The following is a 15,482-nucleotide window of genomic DNA, read 5'->3' on the forward strand; positions in this document are numbered from 1 at the left end:
ATTTATCCTTTTTCACCACACCATCTTAAAATAGCTTTCCTGTCTTAATGCAACAAAGATATCCCTGTGTGACAGATTCTTCAGTGGCCCCAATGGTTTCTGATTCCCAGTACCTCTTCATGTTCATACCTGTGTTAGATCCCCTCCTCCTAAGAGGAGTTGGGACCTGTGACTTACTTCTGAAAATAATTATAACAAAGGTGATGGGTATCACTCCCATGACTACATTATATTATAAAAGACTCTCTCTTGTGAACAGACTCTAGAGACTGTCCGGTCTGGCCTGATGAAGGCATTGGCCATTCTTGGGAAGTCCACATGGTGAGGAACCATGGGCAGCCTCTAGGAGCTGAAAGGCAGCTTCCGGCCCATAGCCAGCCAGCAAGAAGTCCTACAAACTCCAGGAAATGAATTCTGTCAACAGCCTAAGTGAACTTGGAAGTAAATCCTTCCCCAGTCAATCATCCACATGAGAACACAGACCAATGACACCTTAATTGCAGTTTTGTGAACCCCTGAGCAGAGGATCCACTTAATCCATGCCTGGACTCCTAAATGCACCCCCTGACCCAAATTTTGAGAGTATATACAGAGTGCAATCCCTCTTTGAAAATTTTGTGTTAAATACTGCTGCCCTGCTGCATTCTCATTTTTCTCTTTCTTACTCCTTCACATACATTTTCTTGCCTTGATCATGGCAGAGTTCTCTTTCTCTGTCTCCCTCATTTTGTGTTATTATACGTTTTATTATATAAGTAATACATGAATACAATGCAATATACTAAGGTATATTGCTTGGCATCATGCTGTATCTGCCAACTTTCTTTTCCAGACAACAAAATACCTTGAAGTTCATTTATCTTTTCACATATATAGTATATATAAAATTCTTCTTTTAAATGACTGTATGCTATTATATTATTAATATGTCTACCTGAAATAATGGAAAGGATCAGAATCCAGTTTAAAAGCATTTATCCAAGTGAAAAGCTGAGAATGCCATTCAGATAACACAGACTCCAAAGGAATGGAGTCAGTGCTCCAAAGTTAAGATCTTGCATATACCAGCAGAAAACAAAGAAACTTAGTAGGATTATAACATTTTCTAAACAAGGCTGGTTTATGAGTTACAACAATTTAATTAGTTACAATTTGTTTTCTTTTCCATACAGCTTGTTTTCTTTTCCTATTTAAAAGAGTATATTTAACATTCCATCTTAGACAATGTGATAGTCATGAAGTCTGTGAGAGAGGAAATAGGGAAGTTACTCTATAATGAAGATCAACAGTTAAGAGAGAAGGGGTCTTCCCTGGTGCCCTTTAGTCATTTATAACATTTTACAAAACAACATAGGTAAGGGAAAAGGCTAATCTATAATCAGAAAAACAAAGGTCACAGCTGCCTACTTTATAGCTGCCTGTTTTTACATGTGACTCAGATCCCATAATCAGATTCCTGTAAGGCTCAAAATGTTTTAAAGTTCCAACAGCTTAGGATTTTGCTTATTTTCACAAACATATCACAGTGCATCCATCCTCTTAACGATTTAGGTTGTTTGTAGTTTTTTTGTTTTTTGGTTTTTTTTTGAGACAGAGTCTCATTGTGTCACCCAGGCTGGAGTAGTGCAGCGGTACAATCTTGGCTCACTGCAACCTCTGCCTCCTGGGTTTAAGTGATTCTCCTGCTTCAGCCTCCCAAGTAACTGGGATTATAGGCACCTGCCACCACATCTGGCTAATTTTTGTGTTTTTAATAGAGATGGAGTTTCACCATGTTGGCCAGCCTGGTCTTGAACTCCTGACCTCAAGTGATCCACCTGCCTTGGCCTCCCAAAGTGCTGGGATTACAGGCATGAGCCACTGCACTGGGCCTGTTTCTAGTATTTGATATAGCAAACAAATGCTGTGTGCATGCTCCTTGGACACATATGTGATGATTTCTCCAGAATATATGTTCAGAAGTAGGGCTCTGAGTATGTTCATTTTCATTTTATTTGCTACTGACAAATCATTCTTCAGAGTGTCTGTGTCCATTTATATCCCTACCATGTATGTAGGAGAGTGCTCCTTCCTGCACTCGCCTCTCTTCACAACCCCCACTGACACCTGCTATTACCCAACTTTAAAATTTTTGCTCTAACTCTCTTTCATATTCCTGTTCTCCTCTCTTTTTTTGCATTTTCCTTTTCTTCCTCCTCCTCCTCTCTCTCCTCATGTTTCCTGCCTCTCTTCCCTCTCTTTCTCAGTTTTTTCTCTTTTGTTTGCTTTTGCTTTGTAAAAATTTATCATGTTTTAATTTAAAATTTATAATCTTTAAAATTTAATTTATAATTTAATTTATAACCTGATTCATAATGAAGATTATGGAAATATCTGTCAGCAAATGTACATTTACAAAATAATTGCCAATGACTGCAGTGGGTTGTATGTTAGTGGCCAACCATCTTTTAAAAAAAATTGATGTCAAATAACCATAACATAAAAGTAACCGTCTCAAAATGTACAAGTCAGTGACATTTAGCACATTAAGTGTTGTGCAACCAACACCTCTATCTGGCTTCAAAACATTTAATCCCCCCAAAGGAAAACTCCATACACATAAAGCCTTCACTTTCCAATTCCCCTTTCTCCCCTGGCAACCACTGACCTGCTTTTTGTCTCTGTGGATTTTCCTACTCTAGATATTTAATATAAATGGAATCATACAACATATGACATTGTATGTCTGGTTTCTTTCACTTGGCATAATGTTTTTGAGGTTAATCCACATCGTAGCATGTAGAAACTTCTTCCTTTTTATGGCTAAATAATATTACATTGTTTATTATGCCATAGTTTGTTAATCCATTATTTGTTGATGAACATTTGGGTATTTCCACCATTTGACTACTGTGAATAGTGTTGCTATTAACACTTGTATGTCAGCTTTTGTTTGAATACTTTTGGCTATACACCTAGGGGAAGAATTGCTGGGTCATATGGTAATTCCATGTTAATTTTTTTAAGGAACTACCAAACTGTTTTCTATAACAACTGTATCATTTTACAGTCCTACTAACAATGTATGTGTGTTCTTATTTCTCCACATTCTTGGCAACACTTATTATTTTCTTTTTTTTAAATATAGCTATTTTAGTGGGTGTGAAGTAGTATCTCATTGTTTTGATTTGCATCTCTCTAATGACTCATCATGTTGAATGTCATTTCATGTGATTGTTGGGCATTTGCATATCTTTAGAGGAATGCCTGTTTAAGTCCTTTGCCAAGTTTTCAGTTGGGTTGCTTGTCTTTCTGTTGTTGAGTTGTAAGAGTTCTTTATATATTTTGGATACCAGACAGCCTCTATCAGATATATGACTTTCAGCCAGGCGTGGTGGCTCACGCCTATAATACCAGCACTTTGGGAGGCCGAAGTGGGAGGATCACCCAAAGTCAGGAGTTCAAGACCAGTCTGGCCAACATGGTGAACCACATCTCTACTAAAAATACAAAAATTAGCTGGGCATGGTGGCGGGCACCTGTAATCCCAGCTACTCAGGAGGCTGAGGGAAGAGAATCGCTTGAACCCAGGAGGCGGAGCTTGCAGTGAACTTAGATCACGCCATTTCACTCCAGCCGGGGCAACAAAGTAAGACTCTGTCTCAAAAAAAAGGTATGTAACTTTCAAGTGTTCTCTCTCTTTCTGCAGGTTATCTTTTCATTATCTTGATAGTGTCCTTTGATGTCCCAAAGTTTTTTGTTTTGTTTTGTTTTTTGAGACAGAGTTTCACTTTGTCACCCAGGCTGGAGTACAGTGGCACAATCTCGGCTCACTGCAACCTCCACCTCCCGGGTTCAAGCAATTCTCCTGCCTCAGCCTTCTGATTAGCTGGGACTACAGTTGCACACCACCACACCGGCTGATTTTTTGTATTTAGTAAAGATAGGGTTTCACTGTGTTGCCCAGGCTGGTCTTGAACTCCTGAGCTGGGGCAATCCCCCCGTCTTGGCCTTCCAAAGTGCTATGATTACAGGCGTGAGCCACTGCACCTGGCCATAATGGCCAAAAGTTTTTTAATCTTGCTGATTTCTAATGTATTTATTTTTCTTTTGTTGCTTGTACTTTCTTTTGGGATCATATCTAATAATTCATCGCCAAATCCAAGGTCATGAAGATTTATCCCTATGTTTTCTTGTAAGAGTTTTAGAAGTTTATGGTTTAAAATCTTATATTTAGTTTATCGATCCATTTTGAGTTAGTTTGTGTATATCTTGTGGATACATTTTGTATCTATATTTATATATTTATATATACCCAACTTCATTGTTTTGCATGTAGATATCCAGTTGTCTCAGCAATATTTGTTGAAAAGTCTATTCTTTTCCTATGGAGTGATATTGGCACCTTTATTGAAATCAACTGATTATAGATATATGGGTTATTTCCGGACTCTCAATTTTAATTTTATTCCATATATTGATCTATATGTCTATTCTTTTTTTTTATGGGACACAGTCTCACTTCTGTCACCCAGGCTGGAGTGCAGTGGCATGATCTTGGCTCACTGCAACCTCTGCCTCCTGGGTCCAAGCGATTGTCCTGCCTCAGCCTCCTGAGTAGCTGGGATTACAGGCACGTGCCACCACGCCTGGCTAATTTTTGTATTTTTAGTAGAGACGGGGTTTCACCATGTTGTCCAGGCTGGTCTCGAACTCCTGACCTCAGGTGATCCATACACCTGAGGCTCCCAAAGTGCTGGGATTACAGGCATGAGCCACTGCATCGCCCAGCCTATATGTCTATTCTTAATGCCAGTACCACACTGTTTTGATTACTTAGTAATTTTTTTTTCTAGTAAGTTTTGAAATCAGGAATTATGAGTCTTCCAACCTTTTTTTTTTCCTTTTTCAAGATTGTTTTGGCTATTTGTGGTCCCCTGCAATCCATATGAATGTTATGATTTGTTCCATATCTTTAAAAGGGTCATTAGTATTTTAATAGGAATTATAAAGATCTGTAAAACACTTTGGGTAATACTGCTATCTTAAGTCTTCCAATACATGAACATTTATTTAGGTCTTCTCTAATTTCTTTCTGCAATGTTTTTCATATTCAATGTACCAGTCTTGCGTCTTCCTGACTAAATTTATTTCTAACCCTTTTGCTTTTGTTTTCAATGTACATCTATCTGCCCCCCTCCTTTTTTGGTCTCAGAAGCTGACTCTTTCCCTCATTAAAATATCAAGTCCATTTCATAGCTATAGATCAAAGCACTTGTTTTTGTAGAGACTCCATCCACTTCCTTACTCTTCCTGCAATCTTGCTCATAGAAAGTGCTTGAGCTTCTCTCCTCTTCACACATGTCAGAGGCAAGGCTGTCAGACCTGCTTCCAGAACTGAGAGTGACAATTGTTTTTTAGGTAGGTAGGAGTCCAGCAGGCCTTAGGGCAGCAGGACCTGAGCTGGAGATTTAGTCAGGGGAATAGGAAACCTTTTGAGATACAGTTCAGCAAAGCACACTACTCTATGAAGTCACTCTGATATAGAAGTTGCTTTAATATGTGGGAATGGTGAATGGAATATGTCTAATTTTCTACCTTATAAGTAATAGTTGGAATTGAAACACAGTGCAAAGAGAAAAAAATAGTATGCAAAAAGTGTCTCAAAGTAGTAAGCCCTCTATTAGGGCCTGTTGCTAAGGTTTTAATTAAGAAAGCACATTTTGAAATTCAGTAGCCTGGTTGGTCACCAGTGGCTCATGTCTGCAATCCCAGCACTCTGGGAGGTTGAGGTGGGCGGTTTGCGTGAATTCAGAAGTTTGAGACAAGCCTAGGAAACATGACAAAACCCTGTCTCTACAAAACACACAAAAATTAGTTGGGTTCAGTGGTGTGCGCCTGTAGTCCCAGTTACTTGGGTGGCTGAGATGAGAGGCTTGAGCCTGGGAGGTTGAGGCTGCAGTGAGCTGTGTGATTGCATCATTGTAGTTAGGCTTGGGCAACAGAGCGAGATCCTGTCTCAGAATATATTAAATAATAAAATAAATAAAAAATAGTAATTCAGTAGCCTAAAGGGAGTTTTAAATCACAAATTATATATGAGTTCTAGAGGGGAGAATTAATGTTCAGAATTAGTAGAGAAACGGGAAGTCATTGAAAAATAGAAATGCAAACCAACCAAAGCAAAGAGAAAACAAGAAGATGAAAAGGTGGATTCCTCTGTAAGGACTTTAAGATTTTTTTTTTTTTTTTTTTTTTTTAGTAGAGACGGCGTTTCACCGTGGTCTCGATCTCCTGACCTCGTGATCCGCCCGCCTCGGCCTCCCAAAGTGCTGGGATTACAAGCGTGAGCCACCGCGCCCGGCCGGACTTTAAGATTTTTATTGATTATTTTTCCATATTATAGTATGCTTCAAACCCAATTCTATTAAGAAATTGTAGTTGAAAACATTTTTGTTTAGATATGTTGGCCTTTTTAAAATTATACCTTTCATAAATGTTAATAGAATATTTGTACCAGTATCATCTTTAACAGGTACAAGACAAAAACCCTTAACAGTTACAAGACTAAAAATTGCAGAACTATAAAGAACAGTAGATCTCACAGAAGACCATCAAAACAAAGTGCGGCTGAAGCACGAGCTCTAGAAACAGTTCTGAGATCAGGCTGCTAATTCTACCGCTGGCCTGGTGGTTAAGTGGGGTGGGCAATTTTTGAATTTTCATATTCTTAGAGCCCAGAGGGGCCTTACTGATCAGAGGCTTATCATTCATGTTAATTTTCATTGGTTCTTCTTAGGTTTTAATATTAACCACAACCTCGGAGGCCATAATTAAGATGATAAGATGATTTAAATGTTAAGCATCATTAGATATTTAGCTTCTTTTATTTTTTTTTTCAAGGAAAGCAAGAAGAAAGTATCTGACCCCTTAAAGGTGCCATACTGGATTGGACCTGGAGAAAGTGTCAGACTTTTCCTCTCTAGGTTGGCTTTTATATGCAAGATGATGCAAATTAAGCACTGGCACAGCAACTGGCACATAGTTTATTTCATTATTATTGTTATTACCGTTATCTGTATGATAGACTATTATATATATGAGTTTCTTAAGGAAAAATTGTATCTATTAAATATATGATCTTTGATATTAGAAGTGATACTTATCTTTTTACGCCTTCTGTTTTTTCCTTTTTAAATCTTGAACTATATGTATAATTCGATAAAAGCAATTGAAAGACAAAGAACTCTTTAGAGAGAGCAAGGCCACAAGAAAGGATCCTGACTTTATTATGGACCAGGCAATTTGAGTAATTGGTCTCCTTCACAGGCCTATTTCTATAGAGGAGATGGGCTTGTCCGGTGGTCACAGGTAGCTGGCACCAGCCATCAGATACATCTGACAAACCCCCTCATCACACCAACCCACTGATTCGGGTGACTAAGTACCCTCCTTGCACTTCCTCCAGGCCAGGAGGGGAGGTCTGGACACTTGGCATGTAGGTAGTGGTATCCTCTCTCACTCAGTCGTGTCCTTGGAACCCTGCACATGTGAAGCAGCTCCTTTGGGGCTGCCTGGCCTGGAAAAATTCCTGTTGAACAGTCACTTTTCCTGTGAATTGTGTCTCTGGGTCTCATTTCCTCATCGTTAAATGAGAGGAAGACAGTAATGTCTGTTCCCCCTTTATACAGGCTTTCCAGGAATCAGCTGAGTGTACCTGATCTTTCTCACTTTGCCACATTTATTAGTGATGTCCTGGGCTGGATTCCTAGAATCGCCAGATAGAAAGATGTCTTCATAGGGCGCCCATCCAGCCCATCTTTAAGGAGGGTTGCAACCAAACAGGGAAGGCTGCCAGCGGTGATTCTTCCTCAGCTTCCTTGCATCACTTATTTATGGACCTAAAACCCAGTAATGCCTTCTATTCCACTCTAAATCTTTCCACTCTTAAAAGGAATCCCTCTTGGGACTTCTTTCAGAAAAATCAGTTCGTTAGTCTTCTCTGGACTGTCTCCAGTTACTTCGTATTGTCTTGAATTGAAGTTGAGGAGCTCTGAACTCAGTGTTTCCTCCCATAGATACTAAGCAGTCTTGAGCAGAGGAAAAGGCAACTTGTATCCCTCAATGCCATGTAACAGTGATGCTAGGCAACGGGAGCACTCCGTAGAGGGAAAGTAGGGGCTTCATGGCTAAGAGAACTGAAAACAAGATTCTGCTACACAGTTTGCCTGCTGGTGATCACTGGCAAGGGGTTTACTTTGCCTCAGTTCTCCAAAGGTAAAAGGGGAATAATAATAATACTTCATGGCTGGGCACGGTGGCTCACACCTGTAATCCCAGCACTTTGGGAGGCTGAGGTGGGCAGATCATGAGATCAGGAGATTGAGACCATCCTGGCCACCATGGTGAAACCCTGTCTCTATTAAAAATACAAAAATTAGCTGGGCGTGGTGGCATGCACCTGTAGTCCCAGCTACTCGGGAGGCTGAGGCAGGAGAATCCCTTAAATCCAGGAGACGGAGATTGCAGTGGGCCGAGATTGCACCACTGCACTCCAATCTGGCAACAGACTGAGACTCTGTCTCCAAAAATAATAATAATAATAATAATAATAATAATAATAATAATACTTCCTAAGGTCATTATGAGGAGTAAGTGAGGTGGTATATAGAAAATGCTTGGTTTATCTTGTATATATTTTTTCATACAAAAGATGCTTACATACGAGACAATCACATCATCAAGTGTTCAATGGAAGAAATGTGATCTTTTCCAACGCTGAAGAAAAAAGTGACTATAGTGAACTTACTGAAAAACAGAACTGTCCTGTATTCTAAGGGATTTTCAGGGGTAATTTTAACTGTCTTTAATCTTTGCCTGAAATGCTGAGCCTAGCTCCAGGATAAACTGCAATTCCCCTGGGTAAGACTTTGCCTTACTATTTTATAGTTCTCTGCAGCTTACAAAGCAGTTCCTATAATCTTTTTTCTTTTTTTAAGTTTAGTGATTTTGGAACCATTGCCCCAAAGATAAATAACGTTTATAGGCCTCAAGGAAAGAGAACTTGATTTAGAAGTATCTCCTTCAATTACTGGAAATCCCTATGAAATAGAAAAAAATCCACAAAAACATATATGAGCAGTGTTTGAAGTAGTCAATGTATGAGATAAAAGGTACATTCCCAGATTTTTTTTTTTTTTTTTTTTTTTTGAGACGGAGTCTCGCTCTGTCACCCAGGCTGGAGTGCAGTGGCGCAATCTCGGCTCACTGCAAGCTCCTCCTCCCGGGTTCACGCCATTCTCCTGCCTCAGCCTCTCCGAGTAGCTGGGACTACAGGCGCCCGCCACCACGCCCGGCTAATTTTTTTGTATTTTTAGTAGAGACGGGGTTTCACCGTGGTCTCGATCTCCTGACCTCGTGATCCGCCCGCCTCGGCCTCCCAAAGTGCTGGGATTACAAGCGTGAGCCACCGCACCCGGCCTCAGATTTTTAAAACAAACAAAAAAATGTGTTGCAAATGAGGCAAGTTTCTTTAGATCTAATAACAAACAGATGAAGAAAAAAAACCTAAAACCTGAGGATATTTTCCATATGCTCAATAAGGTAGATAACAACCTCTTATAATCAGGCACCATTCTAAGCAGGTTACATGTATTAAGGCATTTAATCCTCCTGTGAACTTACAAGCAGGTGTTGTTTCCATTCGCCTTTTCTGGATAAGGAAGCTCAGGCATAGAAAGATTAATTTCCCCAAGGTTTCACAGCAGCACCTGTGGCAGAGCTGGCTTCCTACTCAGGCAGCAGGCTCTGAGAAGCCACACCTTTCACCACTGTACCATGCTGCTCTTCTGGAGTGTTGCTGGTTGGGAAATTCTAGCACAGGCCTGTCTTTATCCTAACCTAGGAAGCAGTATAGCACAGTAGTTAAATGCACATTTGGGGGTTATCTATTAGGTTGGGGCAAAAGTAATCGCAGTTTTTTTGACATTAAAAGTAATGCCAAAAACCGGGATTACTTTTGCCCCAACCTAAATCAATAATTTGTCTTTTTAACCCTGACTCCACCACTTGATGGAGAATCAGGGAAGGACAATTTGGTGAGTTTCCTTGCTCCTTCCATCTCAAATCCTGGCTGGTAAAGAAACTGAAGTCTAAAGGATTAAGATATTTAAAATAGAAATCATGTTCTGTACCCAAACACTGAGTTGTTTTGCCACCTTCTGAGTCAGCTTGATTCAGAAAGCTTCCTGTACATCAGCTGTTTCAGATCACTAAGTGGTGTTTTTTTTTTAAATGCAATCTACTAAGTATACATGAATAAGGGGTGTGAATTATGGAGAAAATTAATTTGTGTATTAACATTTTGAATTAACATTAACTTAAATAAGATAAATTCTCACTATTTCCTCTGATTCAGTGCAAAATATTTACTATCACCTAAAGTATAATTATTATATTCATTTAATAGTTAAGCAGCTAGTAGGAGTAGCTACCATTTGTTGAGCACTTACTTTGAATTAGGAGCTTTACTTAAAACCCTTTCCCCTTTTCCCCGAGAATACTTGCCAGCAGTGCTAAGAGCAGCAGCAGCATTTACCCCGAGATAACTTGGCCACTAAATGTCTTGCTTTTATTATTATTTTCACATCACTCTAGTATATCAACTTTGGAAAAAAGAATATAATTCTATTTATAGCATTCTGGTTTTTTGTTTGTTTGTTTGTTTTGAGACAGAGTCTTACTCTGTTGCCCAGTGGTGCAATCTTGGCTCACTGCAACCTTCGTATCCCGGGTTCAAGTGATTCTCGTGCCTCAGCCTCCAGAGTAGCTGGAATTACAGGCACTCACCACCAAGGCCAGCTAATTTTTTGTATTTTTAGTAGAGACAGGGTTTCACTATGTTGGCCAGGCTGGTCTCGAACTCCTGACCTCAAATGATCTGCTGTCCTTGGCCTCCCAAAGTGCTGGGACTACAGGCATGAGCCATGTTGGCCAGGCTGGTCTCAAACTCCTGACCTCCAGTGATCTGCCCGCCTTGGCCTCTCAAAGTGCTGGGATTACAGCTATAGCATTCTGTTTTTAGTAGTGGTATTTCCATTTACAAAATACAGTAATTCTCGATTGCTAAAAATGTCAAATCCTAGAAAACATAGCATTCCTACACAGGATGTTAGCATCATTCTCGAACAGTTGTTGGCCAAAGATTCATTTGATGAACCCGATTTTTCCAAAATAGACAATTCTGATGTTAGATCTGTTTAGAAATAACTCCAAGCACAGTTTTTATATTTTATTTTCACGATGAAAACCAGTCAGATGTGCTTCAGCCTCAAAGAGCATGTTTATGTAAAATTAAGTGAGCGCTGGCAGCGAGCTGCACTTTTTTTTCTAAACAGGAAAGGGTTAAACTATCTTGTTCAATTTCTTAGCGAGGTTGGTTGATGAGAAATTGACGCATAGAGCAGTCTCCAGCATCTAGCTTCAGTTCCCAGTAGAATCTAAAGTGATAGAGGCAGTGTTAAAACTTTGAGTCATCCTGATGCCCATGTGTGAGTATTTAACCACAATCCTCTACTGATTCCCAAAGTATAAAGACAAGGCTATGTTTACAGCTTCTGACTTGCCACAGCACAGCTTTAAAAGTCAGTATCTGTCTCATAGCTATTTTGTTACAAAATGTGCATAGTTGTTGATCCCCGAGTACACTGCATCACTAGATTACCCTCTGATGTGGCAGATTCCAAACTCTGATCCTCACTAACAAATCTTCAAACTGAAAAAATAAGAGGCTTATTTATGGCTCTCTCAAAAACTAGTATCCAAAGTGATATGGCTTGGATATTAATGCCTTCCAGTTCTCATGCTGAACTGGAATGAAATGTGATCACCAGTGTTGGAGGTGGGGCCTGGTGTTTGGGTCATGGGGATGGATCCTTCATGAATGACTTGGTGCCCTCCCCTTGGTGATGAGCAAGTTCTCACTCTGCTAGTTCACATGAGAGCTAGTTGTTTAAAACGTCTGAGACCTCTCTCCCTCCCTCTCTATTGCGCCATCTCTCATCATGTGAAACACCTGCGCCCCCCTTGGCCTTCTGCCATGATTGTAAGCTTCCTGAGGCCGTCACTAGAAGCATTAGGTTTATGCTTCTATATGCATTATGCTTCTTGTACAATCTGCAGAACTGTGAGCCAAAATAAACCTCTTTTCTTCATAAATTACCCAGTCTCCAGGTATTTCTTTATAGCAATGCAAAACAGACTAATACACAAAGGAAGGAAAATCGATGCGTACACTTCTTCAAATGTGGACAGAAGATTAGCCCTTATGAACTCAGTCTCTGAGTTATTTCACAGCAGCAAGGGCAAAAAAAAATCTTGGTTGTGTTAATCACATTTGAATGAAACACCAAGTTTTATAGAAATCATCCCCAGATTGTTGTTTTGTTTCTGGCATATTAATACAACTAATTCATCAGCAGAATGAGCAAGCCGTTCTTGCAACAGAGCCAATCTTCCTTTAATGAAACAGAGCTACCACAAGCTGTTCTCTGGAATCTGGGAAAGGACTATATTAGCCTATGCTATGCATGTTTTGCTTTTGGACTCAGTTGGCCACTGACAAGTATGTGATTGTAGTCAATGTTTAATGCAACAAGAAAACAAGTTACAGGACATCAGTTCCGGGTTCTTACTGGTTTATCTTTCAAGTATGCTTTTTCTAAGTTACCTAAACAACACATATAATATATACACATTTGCATAGACACACACCATTTCAGGACATACGAATTTCTTCATTGTGTGACCTTCTGTTCACTAACTAAAATGGGTGAGAGAAGAAAACAAAAATGAACCAATTTACAGTGGAAATGGGAACCAAAGCAACTAACCTTAAGTTTGAACAGCTCCTACTTCCTCTCCATCTCAGAGGCACAGAAACAAATGGGTCAGATCTGGTTGCCATGTGTGTAGACAGCCAGTAGCAATTCTCTGCCAGCACTCAGCTGACAAAGTAGACCTAGAGAACAGAGATGGGTGGACAGGGGTGAGAAAAGAGGTTGTTTCTCTCTCCAGTTTTTCAGAAAACACTAATAACCTATTGAGCAAAGAAAACAGAGCTTGTCAACATGTATGTGGCCCTATGACACAATTCTAGTAAGATATATCTGATAGCCAGGTACATTTTATAAAGTGTATCTGGTGCATGATTCTCCTGATAAACTGAGATTTTGGGCTTAAAGAGTAAATTGATCTTGGGGCTAAAGCAGGGCTGAGGAGGTCCTCTGTGGAAGCTATCATAACGTTTCTGAGCTACAAGGATATATGATCAGCTCCTATGATCTAGAGTTGGCAAAATTGTGCACTTGCATTCAGGGTGGGATGAGAGAATGTGGCCAGAATCACAACAGGAGGTTATGAAAAGTAGAGCTGTCACAGTGGTGGGAAGGAAAGAAGTGGCCCTAAGGACGTCAGTATATTCAAATGTAAAATTATCCTTTAGCTGCTCCTGGGTGTAAAACTCTTGAATTAATCCACTTTATACCACGTGGAAAAACAAATATCTACCAGACAAAGGAGAAGTCATAAAAATTCATCTGAACAGCTCAAAAACAGTATGTATAGACTACTTCTTACTTGGGGCTTTAAAAAAATCTGCCCAGTATGGCTGGTTATTGAACTCCATTGGAATTCATTCCAAAAACCTCTTTTGTTTCCTGATCTGCACAGAGAAATCAATTTAAATTACAAACTGGAATGTTAAATACCAACCTCAAATTTAACTGCAATAATTCCATATCCCTGTGAAATATAATATCCACTCTTTTATTTTGTCTTGAAGATGGAAGGGCAAAGGAAGGAGAAATAAAAAGTTATCTCTCAAGTTTCTCTTATCAGGAGCAAAAGGCTGAGTGCAGTGGCTCACACCTGTGATCCTAGCTCTTTGGGAAGCCAAGGAGGGAGGATTGCTTGAAGCTAGGAGTTGAAGACCAGCCTGGGCAACATAGAGCAAAATTGTCTCTACCAAAAATAAAAAAATTAGCCAGGTGTGGTGGCACCTGCTTGTGGTCCCTACTTGGGAGGCTGAGGTGGGAAGATTGCTTGAGTCTGGGAGATCGAGGCTGCAGTGAGCCACGATCATGCCACTGCACTCTAGCCTGGGTGACAGAAAGAGACCTGTCAAAAAACAAAACAAAACAAAGGGATCAGAGAGGCTGAGATGTAGAGATTTGTAGTATTTCTATGTAAAGATTGAACATGGAAGAAGATAAAAGCATTCCTTGCCTAACTGTATTTCACTTTATTGCATTTCTTTTTTTTTTTTTTGAGACGGAGTCTTGCTCTGTCACCCAGGCTGGAGTGCTGTGGCGTGATCTTGGCTCACTGCAAGCTCCGCCTCCCAGGTTGACACCATTCTCCTGCCTCAGCCTCCTGAGTAGCTGGGACTACAGGCGCCCGCCACCACGCCTGGCTAATTTTTTGTATTTTTAGTAGAGACGGGGTTTCACCGTGTTAGCCGGGATGGTCTCGATCTCCTGACCTCGTGATCCACCCGCCTTGGCCTCCCAAAGTGCTGGGATTACAGACGTGAGCCACCATGCCCAGCCTTTTATTGCATTTCATAGGTGCTGCATTTTTTTTTTTTTTTTTTTTTTTGTGGCAGGGAACAGAGTCTCACTCTATTGCCTAGGCTGAAGTACACTGGTGCAATCTCAGCTCACTACAACCTCTGCCTCCTGGGTTCAAGCGATTCCCCTGCCTCAGCCTCCCAAGTAGCTGGGATTACAGGGCCCGCCACCACACCTGGCTAATTTTTGTATTTTTAATAGAGACGGAGTTTCACCATGTTGGCCAGGTTGCCTCAAGAGATCCACCTGCATTGGCCTTCCAAAGTGCTGGGATTACAGGTGTGAGCCACTGCACCTGGCCTTTTTTTTTTTTTTAAGTGAATATTTGTGGCAATCCTACATCAAGCAAGTCTATTGACACCATTTTTCAACAGCATGTATTCACTTCTTGTCTCTGTTTCACATTTGGTAATTCTTGCAATATTTCAAACTTTTTCATTATTATTATGTCTGTTATGGTTACCTGTGATCAGTGATTTTTGATGTTATTACTACAATTGTTTTGGGGTACCACAAGCCACACCCACATAAGATGGTGAACTTAATGTGTTGTGTGTGTTCTGACTGCTCCATCAACCAGCCTTTCCCCTGACTCTCTCTCCTCCAGTTTCCTCACTCTGTGAGATATAACAATATTGGAATTAGGCCAATTAATAATCCTACAATAGCCTTTAAGTGTTCAGGTTAAAGGAAGAGTCACATATCTCACTTCAAATCAAAACAAGATATAATTAAGCTTAGTGAGGAAGGCATGTCAAAATTTGTGATAGGGGCAGGGGGCAGTGGCTCACACCTGTAATCCCAGCACTTTGGGAGGCCGAGGCAGACAGATCACAAGGTCAGGAGATCGAGACTGTCTTGGCCAACATGGTGAAA

General features: G+C 40.2%; 1 long non-coding RNA gene across 1 annotated transcript in view; it reads left to right on the forward strand.

The window, feature by feature from the left end:
- Nucleotides 1–7,020, forward strand: part of LOC131382859 (uncharacterized) — a 51,732-nt gene extending 44,712 nt beyond the window's left edge. The window contains exon 4 of the long non-coding RNA XR_009212446.1: nt 6,883–7,020. This is a non-coding gene — a long non-coding RNA (uncharacterized LOC131382859). The remainder of the gene's footprint in view (nt 1–6,882) is intronic.
- Nucleotides 7,021–15,482: the final 8,462 nt, after the last annotated feature.

The sequence above is a fragment of the Hylobates moloch genome, unplaced genomic scaffold, assembly GCF_009828535.3.
Source record: "Hylobates moloch isolate HMO894 unplaced genomic scaffold, HMol_V3 SCAFFOLD_2, whole genome shotgun sequence".
Lineage (NCBI taxonomy): Eukaryota > Metazoa > Chordata > Mammalia > Primates > Hylobatidae > Hylobates > Hylobates moloch.